Source organism: Crocodylus porosus, unplaced genomic scaffold (assembly GCF_001723895.1).
Source record: "Crocodylus porosus isolate Cpor-Errol unplaced genomic scaffold, CroPor_comp1, whole genome shotgun sequence".
Taxonomy (NCBI): domain Eukaryota; kingdom Metazoa; phylum Chordata; order Crocodylia; family Crocodylidae; genus Crocodylus; species Crocodylus porosus.
Window position 1 is genome coordinate 214,268,476 of NW_017728886.1, and position 17,266 is coordinate 214,285,741.

At 42.5% G+C, this 17,266-nt stretch overlaps 1 protein-coding gene across 1 annotated transcript in view; it reads left to right on the forward strand.

Annotated features, from left to right (window-relative positions):
- Positions 1-1,040: 1,040 nt before the first annotated feature.
- KCNB2 (potassium voltage-gated channel subfamily B member 2) overlaps positions 1,041-17,266 on the forward strand; it is a 323,166-nt gene continuing 306,940 nt past the window's right edge. Inside the window, exon 1 of the mRNA XM_019549199.1 lies at positions 1,041-1,529. The gene's annotated coding sequence lies outside the window, so the exon portion shown is untranslated. The remainder of the gene's footprint in view (positions 1,530-17,266) is intronic.

Genomic DNA, 17,266 nt, shown 5'->3' on the forward strand with positions numbered 1-17,266 from the left:
AAAGAAACTAAAAGCAGATGAAAACATAAGGTCCTATAAATGCTTGCAGGCTTCAAAATCATGGCCTGCCTCATCAAAAAATAAGTCATGCATTGAGGGAAAAAATGATCAAAACCAGCAAGGAGTCGGGGAGCCATGGATGCTTGAAAGAAACCTTTGTGTGGTAGGTAATTTATTGTACATCTTGACAGGGAAAGGTATGGAACTAAGGCAGAATCTGATGATGGGCCGAGTCATAAATGAGAGGTGGAATCTGGGAAACAAACCACAGGGAGGGCAAACCTAGAGACTTGACTATTACGCAACCAGCACAAGAAAGGACACACTGAAATGAGGACTTGCTTTCTAATGCAACATCCAAAACAGAAGGGAATACGTGTGAGAGATTTCCTCACACTCTCCGGAATGATGAACAAGTTCCTGTTAAAAAACAAAGGAAGAAAAATGACATACTTTTAGGAGGAAAAAAAAGAGGCCGTGAGAATCACACTAAGGCACTTTGCCACACGATCCCAACTTGACAACAACGGTGAAAAGGAATAAGGCACGAGGGTAAAAGACACCCAGGGCAAGCGCATGAAGCTGTCCCTAATACAAGTGCACCCTGGGTTGCACCTGCCTGGCAGGGCTTGCAGCTTTTTCACAAGTCGGGGACACTGTGGAGGTTGTCGTTCCAGTAGGGATTTCTCAAGTCCTTATCTGTTAGAGTGAGAATGTGTTTTATCTCACCAGGAAGTGAAGGGGAGTATGTATTTGTCTGTGTGAAATCTCACTGGGAAGGGGAGTGTGTGTTATTTCACTGGGAAGCGGAGGGAAAGGGGTGCGGGTGCGTGTATTATCTCACCGGGAAGTGAAGGGTTGGGGGGAGGTGTACGCACCCCTCCAGGAGTTGAGCAGAGGAAGGCAGGAGTGAATGGTAGGTGTGCGCGGGTGCAGGTGCGTGTGAGGCGGCGGGGCCACCTCGCGCGCTCCTGGCGCGGTCTGTGCACGGACGCGCCCTGCCGCGCGGAGGGAGGAAATGGCAGCGCGGGTGTGCGCGGGGGAGGCCCGGAGCCGCGCACACGGGGCTGGCAGGCGGGTGCCCGGCCGTCCCCGCCGCTAGCTCCGCGCCGAGCCGAGCTCCCGCCCGCCGCCTCCCCATCTCCGCGGCGCGCACATCCGCAGACACGCGGCGACACCCGCCGCCAGCAGCCGCCGCCGCCACATCACATGCGACCGCCGGGAGATTACATGAGAGAGAGCTGGGGGAGCTTTGCCTTCTCGCTCGTCCGGCGACCGCCGCCCTGATGTCCCTCCCCGAGGATGGCTTTCCCCTTCTTCTTCCTCCCCCGGCCCCCTGCAGCCCGCGGGGAGGCTGAGTCGGGGTCGAGCCCGTAGGGCAGGGGCAGCCCCCGGACAAAGCGGTCCCCGCGCCGCGGCTCTGGCAACAGCTCGTTTGCAGGAGGAAACCGGGGAGCAGCCCCTGGAGGAGCAGGGAATCCCTCAGCCCTTTGTGCGGCGCCAGCCTGGCTGTTTGCTGCCGGAACGAGGTAAGCACAAGGGGCATTTCTCTTGCATGAGAGCCTCTTGTAAGACTGAATCATCCCTGCTTCCTACACGGATACTAGTTGCCACGGAGGTGGCAGCGGCCATCTGGCTCCAAGCGGACTTAGAGTGCACGGATCTGACTTAAGCTGTAATTCCTGAGTCCCGTCCCCGGGAGCTTCCTTGGCCAAGGTGCGCACACAAGTGCGCCGTGTAGAAAGGGGCGCTGGAAAAGCCCTTCCCGTTCCAGCCTCCCCACTGTTTTGAGAACAGGCTGAATGTTGGGAGCCGTCCTACATCCATAGGACTCTCTCTCCTCGATGGATGCACTGGAGAGACTATAATGTAGCAAGAATGTATTTGTATTTGTCTTCCTTCAAAGCCCTCAGCAGGGATAGAGTGGCATGCTCTGCCACCCTGCCCTCTGCTTTGGATGCTGCTCGAAAATAAAGGCGCATCCTTGATTTCCAGTGCACTCAGCTGCTTGTGGAAACCTGATGATATAAAATGCAGAATCTCTTCAAAGAGATCTAGTGCTCTAATCCCCCTTAGTCCTTTAAAAACCCTTTCTATCCTAGCAGCAAAACTATAACATGGCACAAGTCTTAAATGTCTTCACCACTACAGAGGTGCGGCATACTGCCGTTTTGTATAGTTTTGTATAAATGACTGTTTATATGCATGTTGCATGTTTTTATATAAACTATTTCATTCCTTAGCGTAGACAAATATTTAATTGCATGAATACAGGCAACCTATGTTTATGTCTTATGTAGGTACTGCCCATATTTATAGTAGCTCTTGGACTTTATTCAAATCAAGTTACATAATGATTAAGATATAAATAAATAGTATATTTACCATTTCATAGACATTTTAACTCATTGCTGATGGGACCAACTTGAGTTTCTACGCAAGTGCTAAAAATGTCACTTCTGAGATTTTTTTTTTACAAGAAGGATGTGTGTATACTGTCAGGTGGAAGAAATATCCCTTAGCAAATAAATAGTCATCAAGACCTTGCAACTAAGAGGACACCCAAGAGAAAGATTTCAGTCAATAATCCTATCCTGTCGTGCTGAAGACCTGCCAGGGTTGGTTTAGAAGAGGAAGAACATTAGCAAAGCAGGACAGGTGTGGGGATGGGGGTAACCTGCCTGGTGAGGAGACACTTTGCTTTAAAAAACCACAAAATTACCCACGTTTGCCCAGTGGTTAAGTTGAGCAAGTTTCTGTCATCACTGGAGAGCAAGAATTAAGCATTTGTGATTGTATATGAACTGGAAAAAACTAAGCATCAAAACATGGGGCAGGATGTGATCCTGCTTCCAGTTGAAAACCCCTGGACTTTTTAGTGGCAACAGCACTGATCAGCTAATGGCTGGTGTGAGTTCTTAATTTTGGCCTGTATATATTGACACTCCAGAAATCTTTGTCAGGGATGGTAGTTCAGTGTGCGCAAAGGTTGTATATAGTTGGTATTGCCCACTAATGCCTCTTCTTTTAACCACTTTTAAACCTAGACTCTCTGATATTTGCAGCTGCCCTGTCTTGTTTGTAAATGATGCTTCTACATGCTGTTTTTAAAGCTGGCCTCCTTGCTTTCCTGGAATATCACTGATTCTGGGCAAGCTGGCCTTAAGTTGCTCTCTCCCAAATTTATACAGTTCCAACTTTAAGAATGAAAACAGCTTTGGATCAAGATGAAAAGGAAATGATGATTTGAACAGCACTCTTGATTATGAACATTTCCATTGGCTTCAGCATTTTGAAAATTCTTGTCGGCTTCACGATGTAGTTTCCTATGTATTTATTATGCCTGGCTCTCTCTCTCTCTTTCTCTCTCTTTTTTTTTTTTTTTTTGGTAAGTTTTAATTAGAACAGTCTAACTTGCTATTCGGGGGCAAGCCAAGGAGGAAAAGAACAGGGGGCAGGATCTTAGAATAGCTTCCCTGCCAGAGTTTGTAGCTCTGCCAAATAACTGTGCTTCTTACTTTTAAAAATAAAATCTCAGTCTTCTAACTTCCTTGAGCTCTATGTGACCACATGCATAGATAATGTTTTTCTTAGGCCACTCGTATTTTTAAAGCTATGCATCTACAGGGATCCCATTCAATAGTCTACTTCATATTTTGCTCATTTACTGTACCAGAGAGGAATGTATCATAGTTTCATAGTTCCTAGGGTCAGAAGGGACCTGAGCAGATCATCTAGTCCGACCCCCTGCCATGGCAGGAAAGAGTACTGGGGTCAAATGACCCCAGCAAGATGTGCATCTAACCTCCTCTTAAACACCCCCAGGGTAGAAGCCTGCACCACTTCTCTTGTATCATTTCACTTTTGTTTTATTTATATGAAAACAGTAACCTAAAATAATGACAGGGCAAATATTTTTAAATACAGCTCCAAAATGATACACCTCTGGCTGGGTTTGACTTGAAAAAGTGTGGAAAACTAATTCTTCAGTTATCACGTGGAGTTAGGGACCCAGGAATTTGGCTGTGTTGCATGAAGAGCTGCTTTAAAAGTAACTATTTTTAAACTCTCACAGGACACTTTCTTGTTAAATAATGTTATTACATTCTAAATAAAATAGCATATAATTCTTTTAAGAGGGAAGGTGCCCTCAAGAATAGCAAGTGACCTCAGTCAAGTGGGATTTTGTTTGCCTATACTGCTTCTTGGGTGTATACTGTTTGGCAACAAGGCATTTTAATTTCTAAACATCTGAACATGGAAGATTCAGATACAATATACAAATAACTGTGGTTTGTTTTAACATTGTGATTCTTACCAGAAGTTTGGCATTATGAGTGAAAATGTGTTATTTCTTTATATGAAACTAACATTTTTCATTCATATTCTTTGCTGGGATAGTACTATTGGATACTTTATTTGTTGGCTTTTTTCCATAAATTTGTGCAATGTTGTCTCCTTTCTATTTTTTTCATATCTTTCCAACAAAAAGAAACAAATGCCTACTTTCTTGATGCAAGAAGATGTATCTGTAAATTGGCGTCATCCTTCAATATTGAATTGCATATCCTTAGATCTTTTTTGGGTCAGACTACTTTTCACAGATAGTGGAAGTAGTGGAAATACCTTTGTTTGGGACATTTAAACCAGAATAGAAACATATGCATAAATTTATAATAGAAAGGAATCTTTTGTTGGCTGTTAATCTTTTGATCTACATCTCTGTAATTTTCTGACTATCTGACAAAGGTCTATGGGGGTGTCTTGTCTGTTATACATTTTCAGACATGGTACCTGTGGACTATAGGAAACAGATTAACTTACCAGATGAAATAATCATCATTACTTTTTTGCTAAAAATTAATATAACTGTCACTAAAAATACAGCAAAAATGAACAGTTAAATCAAAACTTTTTTTCTCATTTCTGTTTTTGACTCATCTTAGAATCTAATACTAATATAACTCTGTTGGTTACTAAATAATAGACAAGCCCTAAGAATAATATATATCAGTAAATATATTAAAATTGTATTAAACTTAAGATGACCATATTTCTCCTTAAAGGAGGAAGAAATAAAAAGATCCTCTTGAGAGTTATTTGAGAAGTATGGTACCAACTATACCCTAGGGCATATGTCATACACACACATCTGTGAAGTCAGTCACTTGCAACTTAAGAGTGCACTGAGATTAGTGGAAACTGCGGAGTTGTATTGCTATTTTTGTTGTAGGCAATAAAATGAGTGATTTTAACTATATGTTTAGTAAATGTTGAGTCTTATGTAAACTTTAAATGATTGTTACATATTTATGGTTTATGATCTCACCAACAAGTACCAAGAAACACTAATGGAATATAGTCTTCATACCATAAAAATCTAATGCAGAAAATCTACTCTTAATTAAAATGTCAGGTAAAACAAAGTATTTATTGTTTGGTTTCTATGCGGCCCTTTTCTTCTTGCAGACCCTGAGGAGGAGTCAGGGGCATGATATTAGAAGAAATGAAAGGGGAATCGGGAACAATAACTTGCAGCATACACTAATGAGATGCATAAATAATGAATTTTAAGGCTAGCATTATGCATAGTGTTTAGAAGTAACTTGAATTCTCCAGCAACTGTTTGCTTTTGGGTTTTTTTGTTTTTGTTTTTTGGGTTGGGGGGTGTTGCTTGGATTAATTGCACAAAGCAGAAGTTTTAAATCCTGTTATTCCATTCTGTGACAAGTAAGACCACAACAGTATATCATGATATTGTATGCTGCTGTACTTTATTAGGAAATAAAATGTAGTCCTTTTTAGTAAGATAATAGGCAAAGAAATGGAGAGTGAGACTGTCTTCATAATTAATTGTGCCAAATACTAAAATGTAGCATTCCTGGACTACACCAAGAATAATTTTATCCTACTGATTATAACAAGTTAACAAAAGAAAATCAATTATTACATTTCAATTTCCTGGCAGCACAGTACAAATATGAAACAAATTTGCTTGGGAGCATTAATTATAAAGATCTCAAGACAATTAATAAAATTGTTGTTAACTGTAGCTCATTAAATATGAACATTTTAGAAAATAAGCCTTATTTTAAGTTTGGAATATAAGTGGTAATGTGGAAAGTAACAAACATTCAACAGCACAAAATGAACAAATGAAAGCTTGGTTCCACAGATGATTCAATCACATATTTTGATTCTTAAAACTTGGAGTCTTCAATGAGTTTGGCCTCAAACTAATTAGATGTTCCCTGAATCATCCCACTATAGCCTATTACCATATAGTTGATAAAAATACAAACATAGCTGGTACAAGGATACCACTGTCGGAAAGATGCTGGGATAGTTATGAGCAGGAAATGTATTCAACCAACCAGCATTTTACAAAAGCTGGAACAATTCCACTGGTGCATCAAAGCAGATGTGAAGCTGAGAACTCAAATAATTGGCCTTTGGAATCACAAAGGCATGAGGAACATTAACTAATATGCTTATCAAGTAGTGGCCATCCAGAAGGTTTCACCTTCCAGATTATTTCCACCTATATCTTTTTCCCCACTCTAATTATTGCTGATACACTACAAACCTCCTAATTGTTTAGTCTTTTACTAGAATTGTATTGTGGCCAACAGTTTCATGCTTGAGTATTGCATTAGACACAATCCACATTTAAGCACCTCCTGAAAAGTGGTTAGATCTTCAGAGATACTGAGTACCTCCAGCTCTTCTGGAGAAAAGATGAGAGAGATGGATACTTAGTAGCTATTAAAATACCCATTTTTATTAAAGGATCTAGATTTGAGCATCTATGGTTACTTTTAAAATAAAGTTTCTAAATGTATTGAGCCTTTTGAAAGGGCAGACTTCTTTAACTAGTTTCCATGTAGGTTCTTCACTTTTATGTTTTGATTTAATGCATAGAATATTTTTTCATTTAATAAATCAACACATTTATTATTGGTCTTACAGGGAATTCATTTCAAAATGCCTGATTTGTATTCTTTTGTTTATTTGTTTGACTTCATAGACCAACTCTTGGATCTGAATATGACTGACTTGAACAGCTGTTCGCAAGCTTGACTTCCTGCTTTTCAGAATTACTGTTAGGCCCAGTCCTAATAAGCCTTGGAAATTTAAAAAAAAACTAAATAATCTCACTTGAGACTGCACTTTGCTGAAACACTTTTGTCCCGGTTACCAAATCTTAAACTTAGTCTGGATGTCTCATAGCTGCAGATAGGAAAAGAGCTCCTTACCTTAGTTAACGTTGAGCCCTCCTTCAATGGGAGACTTTTTAGCCTAGTCTTTTGTGAGACAGTAGGAAACCACAAAATTCAAGGTATTGGAGTTTGGTAATGTTGAAGGCTTCCCGTGAAGAGACTTAGCAGTTGTGTGTATTTCTTACTATATACAATACACTAGTTAAAACCGAAGGATGCAGGAACTCATTGGCAGAACCAGGCCAGTATCTTGAAAACAAGGCAGCTCTTCTTCTGTACTGGACTTTACTTAACTGTAACTTTGGGTCTCTGATTCAGTGCTTAGATTCCATTAGTAGATTCAAGCTCTGAACTCAAATTTGGTGGTTAGGCCTAGATCTGTGGTTATAGTTTTGATGTGCTTTCATTAAAAATGAAAACAAATCATGGGTTTATCATCTTACACCACTGCTTTGGAGTTTCAAAGAAAGAGTTATATTAACGGGTCTAACTGTACTTGTTAGAAGCCACAGTTAAAGACTGAGACTCCATTGTGCTAGGTGCTATTCAAATACTGAACAAAAGACAGTCCATTTTGCTGGAGGCAGTGATAATTGGCATAAAGCAGGGAGAGATAAGAAGACTGAAGAAGACAGTGTCTTCAAAACAGTACAAAAACTCTCACCAGTGTTTTGGGTCTTATGATTTTGACAGCCTCTTTTGAAAAGAAAGCGAAGTAAAAATCTCACCCACAATTTCACAACATGTTGTAATGAAATTGTGAAAGCCCCTTTCAAATAGTGAATTAAAAGTTAGGAGTCCTGGGATCTAATTTAGTAATAATAATTCTTGTATTTTTATATTGCTGCTTAGAGGCACCAGTCAAAATCAAGCCCCCTTTGTGCTTTCTGGGTTACAAAATATAGTAAAATTCAGCCTCTGTTCTGAAGATCTTAAATAATCAAATGTTCCATTCTGGGTATATGAATTAAATAAAATTGTCCACAATACACTCTGTTCTACTCAGTGGCAGTTTGTTCATACCCGGCTTTCCAGGGAAGGATAAGTATACAACAAAAGACGATATCTTTAGCAAAAGCAATAACTAAGTCCTTAGCAACAGAAAGTAAATGTAAATAGAAAGCACAGATATTTATTGTGGAAAATTACACCCAAAACAAAGTCCTAAGAGACACCCTAACATGCTTGTGTTAGACTAGCTGAAATGCTAGGAGACTTTGTAAGCCGAGCAAAAGTATGTTGCAATGGTTTGTTTTTTTTGTAAGAATTGGATAACTAGTACTCGTCAAAACACAAGCTAAAGTATTAATATGAGGAATAGCAGAAGACTAGAGCCAGCCCAGAACTAAAGATCATTATATGTCTTGATTCTCCTTTGTGACAATAACTGAAACCAGAGAAATGCATTAAAATCAAGAGATAGTACTTGACAGCCTCTACCAGCATATTTTCTATGACTTGTGTAAGAAGTGAGCCAAAAGCCTGATAAACACATAAAGGTACTGGGAGGGAATTATTAAGTAATGTATGTTTGAGAGAAAATAGAGTGAAAAAGCATAGGGAATGAAATAGCTTTTTGCTAGCTATGGTAGTAATTAATTGGAGCTTTAAGGTTTATAGTGGTGTATGAGTGTTCAGGGTCATCAAAGTGTAATAAATATGAGGGTTAGTAGCCAAATTACATTTAGGTGTCTATGTAGTGTAATACCAGGCATGCAAAGTATAACAGTTGTTAAAGGATTGTCCATTTGCAGAAGAAATGACCCTGGTAAAATGGAAAAGATGAAGCTGGCAAGCAAAGCTTAGACTTGCATTTAAAGTTCTCTAAGTCTACTACACTTGGGCCCTGGGGACAGGCTACAAACTTTATTGGAAAAAAAATCAGTAAGGTAATTACAAGTGCTATTAGGGTATTTAAAAATCTTAGATAAGCCAAAACATTTGAGCATTTATGGTTCCAAGGTTTTTGCAAATGTGTTATTAGTTATACTCCCCCTCTCTTTAGCTGTCTTCCAGCTATTTAACTATTACTGTCTAGCCTTTCTTGTTTGAACACTTTAACTAGTAGAGTCCCAAGTGGGAGTTCACTAGGCAGTTTTCCTGGAAATTCTCTCTCACCTTCCTTAATTGTAAGCTTGGTGAGAGGAAGCAGGGAAAAGGGAACCTTTTAGAACCAAGAAGCAGAAGACAGGCCAACTTACAGGGGAGCTTGCTAGGGAAGATGTGCTTGAAAGAAAGGCAGCAAGAGAGAGGCAGCAGATTAAGAGACCCAGAGAACTGGCTGGAGGGCATCACAATGCCAGAGCCATTGCCACTGCCTCTGCTTTGTGTCTGACAAGGGAGGGCCACTCGTTATCAAGGCTTCCACCCAGGTCCTTGTTTGGCACTGTGAAGACTAGCTTGTAGGTTCCTTCCATGGACAGCCAGATGGGGGACTGCCTGCGATGTGAGCAGTGCCTCCTCATATGTCCCTCAGGGAGCAGGCAAGAGAGCTGCAGGAGGAGGTGGCATCCTCCATCTTGAGGACTTCCGTGATTCACTGAGACCTCCAGGACTGGAAGACGGACTGTAAAAGGCAGCACTAGAGAAAGAAAAGGACACAGAACCCAGAAAAGTGGAAGCTGGAAGCTTGTGACTTCTGGCAGCAAGCAGAAATCTTTATCTCCACCTGCAGCAGTTTGCACGGAGAACAAATATGGAGCCCTGGCAACAGAAGGAGGAACATGTTGCATTGGTGGAGGAGGCCAGACCAGGCATTGCTAAAGTTGGGAGGATGGAGATCACTGCCACCAAGAGGAAGCAACAGGTGATGGTGGTTGGAGATACCCCTCTGTGGGGGACAGGCATCCATCTGCCAGCCTGACCTATTGTCTCAGGTGTGCTGCTTGCCCAGAGCCCATATCCAAGATGTCATGGAAGGCTCTCCCCTGGCTTTCTGACTACTGTCCCATGCTGATCATCCATGTGGACACCACTGATACTGCTAGGGGTGACCCTGAGCAGATCAAAGGTGACTACAGAGCTCCGGGTGCAAGGGTGAAGGGGACAGGTGCTCAAATGGTGTTTTCCTCTATCCTTCTGGTTAAGGGGAGGAGACATTCTGCAGATTAATGCATAGAAAGAATGTAGACAAATTGGAGAGTCCAGCAGAGGGCAATGAAAATGGGTAAGGGCCTGGGAAACTTGACTTCTGAGGAGAGGCTGAGGGAACTGAGCTTGTTAGGTATTTACACATGTGCTCCAGGATTGTGGGGAGTGGGAGACTTTAATTAAAGTGCCTAAAGCGTCATTTGAGCTTTAGTTAAAGTATCCCCCCCTCCATTTTTCAGCATGGGGATGCTGATGCACGTGACACTGGGTTCTGCTAGAGCACGGTAATTATCATGCTCCAGCAGACTCAATTAATTACAGTGCATCAGAGCAGCCTCCCTGCATGTGTATATGTGCCCATTTAGTCTGGAGAAGAGAATAGTGAGGGGGGATTTAATAGCACCCTTCAACTACCTGAGGAGTGGTTGCATAGAGGATGGAGCTAGACTGTTCTGGTGGCAGATGACAGAACAAGGAGCAATGGTCTCAAGTTGCAGCAAGGGAAGTTTATGTTAGATACTAGGATAATCTTTCTCATTTGGAGTAATGCACTGGAACAGATTACTCAGAGAGGTTGTGGAATCTCTCCATCCTTGGAGGTTTTTAAGACCTGGGTAGACCAAGCTTTGGCTGGAATTATATAGTTGGGGAGGGTCCTTGTTTGAGCAGGGGGCTGGACTAGATGACCTCCTGAGGTCCCTTCCAACACTATTTTTTCTGTATTTCTAGGATTTGAAATTACTGCTCTTTGGATAACTTCAGCTTATCCATCTAAACAGCACTTCCATGATTAGGATGATGATAACATGGAAATTATTGAAATAGCTGAATTTATTTGAAGAATGTGCTTACTGACAAACCACTGTAAAACGTGTGTGTGTGGGGGGGGGTGCAACTGAAAAGTGTCACAAAATTGTCCAGCTCTGAAACCTAAAAAAACCAATATTTTCTTTTTCTGAAAAATAAAGTATGTTTTTAATAAGTTACTCAAGAAAACTGTCATAAGACTGGTATAATATCTATGGCTAGACAGATTTCTTACAGTAACATCTCACTAGTGCCACATGTTTTTGAAAGATTTATTCCCAAAGAAAAAAACAGTATTCCATTGTAGAACATAACTTAAAGAAGATGAATGGTAAATACAATATGTGAGCTCAAACTTTAACTATTTTGTTTATGTTTTCAGCTTTCTTGTGTGTGTCTTTATATAGAGAGTTGGTAGTGTTGTGTTCAGTTCAAGCTGTCTGATACTTTCCATTATAAGACCCTGTTTTCAGTCTCTTATTCCTTCTAAATTTTAGTTGTGTGATCTACTTTTTCTTTACTAGGTGCCTGCTTGAAGCTGAATTACTTTATTAATGTGTCAGCTAAGTTCAGTTGTTACTCAGTGGATGTATCTACACATCACCCTACGGCAACGTAGCAACACACTGTGTTGCTGTACAGCATGTTACGATGACATAGCAGCGATCATACAGATCTACCTGTGATCAGCAGCTATGTCACCATGGTGGTGTTCTGCCCCATTTTCATGTGCTGCTATGGTGACAGTGGCAAAATTAACTGTGTGCCATATGCAGGCTCAGTACAGATAGTTACTGTGCCATGCTTTAGTACTCAGAAAGGAAGTACTAAAGCACAGTGCCATAGCAATGTGGCTGTATAGTGATGTGTAGACGTGCCCAGTATGAGACAAAGGAAAAATACAACTTGTACATATTAACAAACACTTACCATGGTTTTATAGGAAAGTTCTAGACTCTTTTTTATGCTTTAATATGGGGATTTACAACTTGGCGGCTTAGGAAGTGCAAGGGGTTGCTATTGTGCTAGGGGTGTGCCTTTTGTTATTAACATATACCCGAATCTCAGTAAAATGCTCAGTAAAAAAATTGATAGTTTTTCTGTGCACAGATTGAGTATAGTTTAATTATAGTTAGGAGGAGAGTAAGCAGAATAACAGTCTTTTATACTCCCTTTTCCAAACCTTGGATCAGCTCTCTGTCTTTTTAGGACTTTCCAGAACCATTTTATAGACTTAAGCCTCAGGTTGATTGTATGTAAACCCATGAAAATCAGATGTTAATAATATAAATGAATGGAAAACATTTTTCCTGTTCCATGAGAACTTCAGGATTTGAACATTTTTTCCTTTCTAGAAATGGGGGGGAAAATCAATCTAAAAAATTGAAGGCCCCTTCACCCCCACCCCCAAATCATATCAAATCAAACAGTTTTGCCCATTTAACTTAACTTGATTTTGATTTTTCCAATTTAATTTTTTACTTTTTCACAGTAGATTAACTTCAATTTGAAGCTACGTTAGAATAGAAAACAAGATCTTTTCAGATTTATGAAAGAGGCTTTCTAGTAATTCACTATATTTTCTAAAACTGGGAATTCATCAGAAGTGACACTTGTGCTATCAGTTTCAAGAAACCAATGTTTTCCCATAGAATAAATGCTTTGCTAAAGCAAATTCCCAACCAGCCCCAATTAATAATTCCCAGGCAACTTCAAGAAGAGTACTCTACAGATCTCTCCCCTTAGATACATTTAGTGTGTCTATATGCACTGCAATGTAGTGTCATGTGAAAGTTGTTATACCTGAGCTACCTGTGAGTTAACTAGCTTGGGTACTGGAAGCAATGTTTGCTTCGGCACTTGGGTGAATTGGCTGTTTAAGGAGAATAGTGGATTAGCCTGGGTAGAATGCTATGTTAATATTGCTTCTGGTAGCTAACATACCCTAACATGGGTATTATCTCTGCACAGCACTACACTGCACTTAATATTTAAGTATACATTAAGGTTAGATAATTTGGAATTCTATGAAAAACTTTAAACAGCAACTATTTACACAATAAATCTACTCTGTTCCTTATATGTGCTTTCTTGCTTTGTTACTCTTACACATTTTTTAAATAAAATGTACCAGTATAAGACTTGCACTTTAATTCATGCACATAAACACATATTCCCTCTGCTCTGCTTTCGGTGATTTCCCAGTCTGTTTTGTGTAATAGTGTGTAGTGGTATGTCATCTGGACTTTTTAGAACTCGCAAAGAATGCCAAAATCTCAATTCTTTCTGAAGTCTTTCAAACCCTGTCAGCAGACAAAAAATCCAGTCTTTGTTTTAATAGTTGGCTGGTCCTCAGTTGATGGTCAAATTCAAATCAGTGGTACCCAAAGGGTGCTTGTACATGAATGTGGAGGCTGCTCCATTATGCTCTAATTACCACTCTCCAGGAGCTTCTTGTGTCTCGTGTATCAGCGTCCCTGAACTGAAAATGGCAGCAGGGGTGCTTGAACTAAAGCTTGTTGAATGAGCATTAGTTCAAGTGCCACATTGCTTTTTTTAAGCGTGGGGTTGCCAATACATGAGATGCGGTGGCACTTCAATAAGAACGGCTTTTGGAGCTGCTCTAATTAAAGTGCTGCTTCCCCACCCCCCAGAGCACATGTAAAGTGCACAAAATGACATAAGGATTGGGGTCAGTGAAGTAGATATGAAAACTTTGGATTTCTGTGATGCTCTCACTCTGTAGAGAACTCTTTTTCCTATCACACAACTCATTTGTATAAGAATGTACAAACCTTCACCCCAGGAAGCTCTGCCCCATTCTGTCTTTATCTGGAATAAAACTCCTGTCCCAAGCAAGTCAATACCTCACTATAAGCCTAATATATTTGATCTGATCCTGCAAGAGGCTGAGAAGTGATAAGCCAAATATTACCACAACAAAGAGCTTTTCTTCTAAGTAGATACATTAATTGGAAGTGATATAGGTACCATACTTTACTTGCATACCTCATGAGCCTTTTTCCTCCAAAACAGCCCATCAAAATTGGAATGTAGGGAAACTGATTTTCTGCATTGCAACTGAAGCATGTTATGTAGTGTGGTTCTCTCTCAGCCCAGGAGGGAGGGGCAGAGGAGACCCTTCAGGGTCAAAATTAGTTTTAACCCTGGTCTGGCTACTGGGTAGTAGAACTGTAGTTCAGAAGCTACAGCTAGAGAATGGACTACGCATGTAGTTATGGCACCTCGTAGCATGTCAGGGTCCCAGAGGTGGCTGTGACACCTCCTAGTGGCTCTGCAACAGTGCCTTGCTCTGCCCACAGGGTGACCCGCTTCTCACCTGCCACTCCTTGATGGAAATATAATAAATAGAGAGGCTGCTCATGGGCCTTTGCATGGTCCCAGTCTGACTGAACCCCTGCCAGGGTTCCCTGGCACCCTACTGGTCCCCACTATTCCCCAGACCCCCTATTGGGCCTCACTGGTCCGCAAGCCCCTTGCTGGACCTCACTATAACTGTGCTGCCACAGGGTACCTTAAGCCTTAGGAGCTAACTGCATGGCTCCAAATCCTCCCCTACACCACGCCTCAAGCCTCATGGAGCACAGCACACCACAGCAGGCAAGTCTGTGAAGGGGAAGGGGCATGGTGGAGAGCAGATCAAGACCCCCACCGTGCGGGAAGGAGTAGGGCAGGTGCTCGGGTGAATGGGGCCCTGGGATAGGTCTTGGGATGGTTGGAGCCTGGGCAGTTCATCCAGGGGTACGGGGTGGGGCTTCTGCTGCTGTGCATATCCTGGGGGAGGCATTGGCAGTAACGTGACCCCTGGATTCGTGCACAGGGTGGAGACGGACAGGCTCTGTGCTCCACTGCTGCTGCCTCAGGAGCCACGTGATGCCATATATGAGCCACCGCTGTGCAGGAAAGGGACACAATGTAGTCTGGTGGCGGTAGGCACATGGTGTTGTGTGGCTCCTGAGGCAGTGGGGCACAGAGGCCCAGCCTGCAGCAGCAGCCCACCTCTATCCCATGCACAAGTCCAGGGGGTACTTGCCCTCCATGCCTTCCCCAGAGTGCGCTCAGCAGCAGGAGCCCGGCCACGCCTCTAGACGAGCCACTCAGGCTCCAACCATCCCATGACCCACCCCAGGGCCCCATTCACTGCAGCCCTTGCCCCTGTCTCTGGCCCACTACCACCCTTATTGTGGGGGCCTTGATCTCTGTCCCCCCACCCCTTCCATCTCCCCCCGCCCCTTCCCCTCTGCAGCAGGGACTGGGGTGAGTGCTGCACCCTGCACTGCCTGGGGCTCTTCTTATCTGCACTCACCCCGGCCCCGGGAGCAGCCGATACCAGCTGCCTGCACCAGGACATGGCACAGCCCAGGAGTAGAGGTAAGTGGAGACAGGCAGAGCTCAGGTGTGGGGGACAGGTTCAACTTGATGCAGCCCAGCGGCTGCAGGCTGATGACACTGGTCACTCCCGGGGCCACTGCAGCCGGGGCTGGGGTGAGGACCACTCTGTTCCCTCTGCTTTGCTGCCTTGTGCAACCTGGGAGTGGCACCCTTCCCATCACCCCTTCTCTAGTCCTAGCCTCGCTTCCTCCCTCACCGCTATGGGAATCTATCCCTATTTTTTACATTGTAAAGTGGGTTCACTTTATGCGAATTCAATATCCAGGGGTCAAAAAAACCTGCAGAAAAAAGAACGGAGCAACACATGCATGGACAGTGCACACCACTGAAAAGCAGAGCTGGGATGCTCAGAGCTGTGCTGTAGCTTCTAGCCAGGCTTTGCCCAGCAGGATCACCACTGCTGCAGCCCTGGGAGGCTACCAAGACTGCACAGTGCTGGCCCCAGCCTCCCATGCTGACCCCAGGGTAACTTGCCTCATGCCAAAATGCACATGGCACGGGCATTGCCTGAGGACAAGTAGCTGCGGTTCAAGGTGCACTGCTGCTACTAGTCTCCTGAGAGCCAAATGTCCGTGCTCATCTGGATGAGGCCTCAGAGTGCAAATGAGGTTTGGCAGACTTGGGGAGGGAGGGGCAGCAGGTCTGTAGGGGAGGGAGGGGCTTGCTGTCTAGTTTTGGAGTGGGTTAGAGGGGTAAGATAGCCTGGTCAGGGTTTGGGTGGGAGATAAAAACAGCACATCCCCAGGGCTGTGGAGAGTGCAACCACTTTGTGGCTGGGAATGCACGCAAACATTCATTAAATTGGATTAGCACACGATCATTTAAAGTTAGTCCTCATCTGATGAGAGCTAACCTTAGATCAGGCATGCCATTTTTAGGGCACCTAACCCCTGCAAATGCTTGCACACCTAGCCATTTAGGTGGCCCCACACTTGGTTAGGGTGATATAAATGTAATGCTTGTACACACCTTCAGTTAGCTTGAGTGGTAGATATATTGATGTGTGGTATCTCTGATGATTCAGGGTAGGAGTTATTGTGTTTCCAAGTAGTTGGATTTCTGTTTATTTTTTCAGTTTTGTTTTTCTTTTTAACAGTAAGAAAATTATTTTAAAATTGAAAAAAAATGACTGAAAGAATGTTATACTTCTTTCTGTCATCCCCTTTGCCTACCTGGACACAAACCTACAAATGAGTAACAGCAGTTAACATGTTTGGGGCTTTAATAATCCCGAAAATCATCTTCACTCTTTGTGCATACTGTTTTAATCTCTTTGTTAAAGTCAGCTGCTATTCACCCCTAATTTGAAATCCTAGTATCAATCACGAAGGCAACCTACCCATCACTTCCCGACATAATGGAAAAGTCCCCAAAAGGAACAGGTCTCATTTTCTTTATGACCTCCTGTGATTTTACAAGATACAGTGTTTAGATAACACATGGGTTGAGATGAAGGACAAAAATCAATATGGTCACAGATTAGGAAAGAAAATGACAGACAGAGCCTTACTATGGAACAGAAAATCTTTCCTTACTTTTCACAAATGGAAAATTACCTTCCTTCCAACCCCCAAAAGGAGCATGAGCCATCTTTTCAAAAGTTAGGAAATTTGAGGCTGGTCCACTCATTTAGAAGCATAATGAAATACTCTTAGATTACCTGATCATATACTGGTTTTTCATATAGGACTTTTTCCTCATTAAGTATGCAGAGTGGACCTACTCTGGCGATGAAT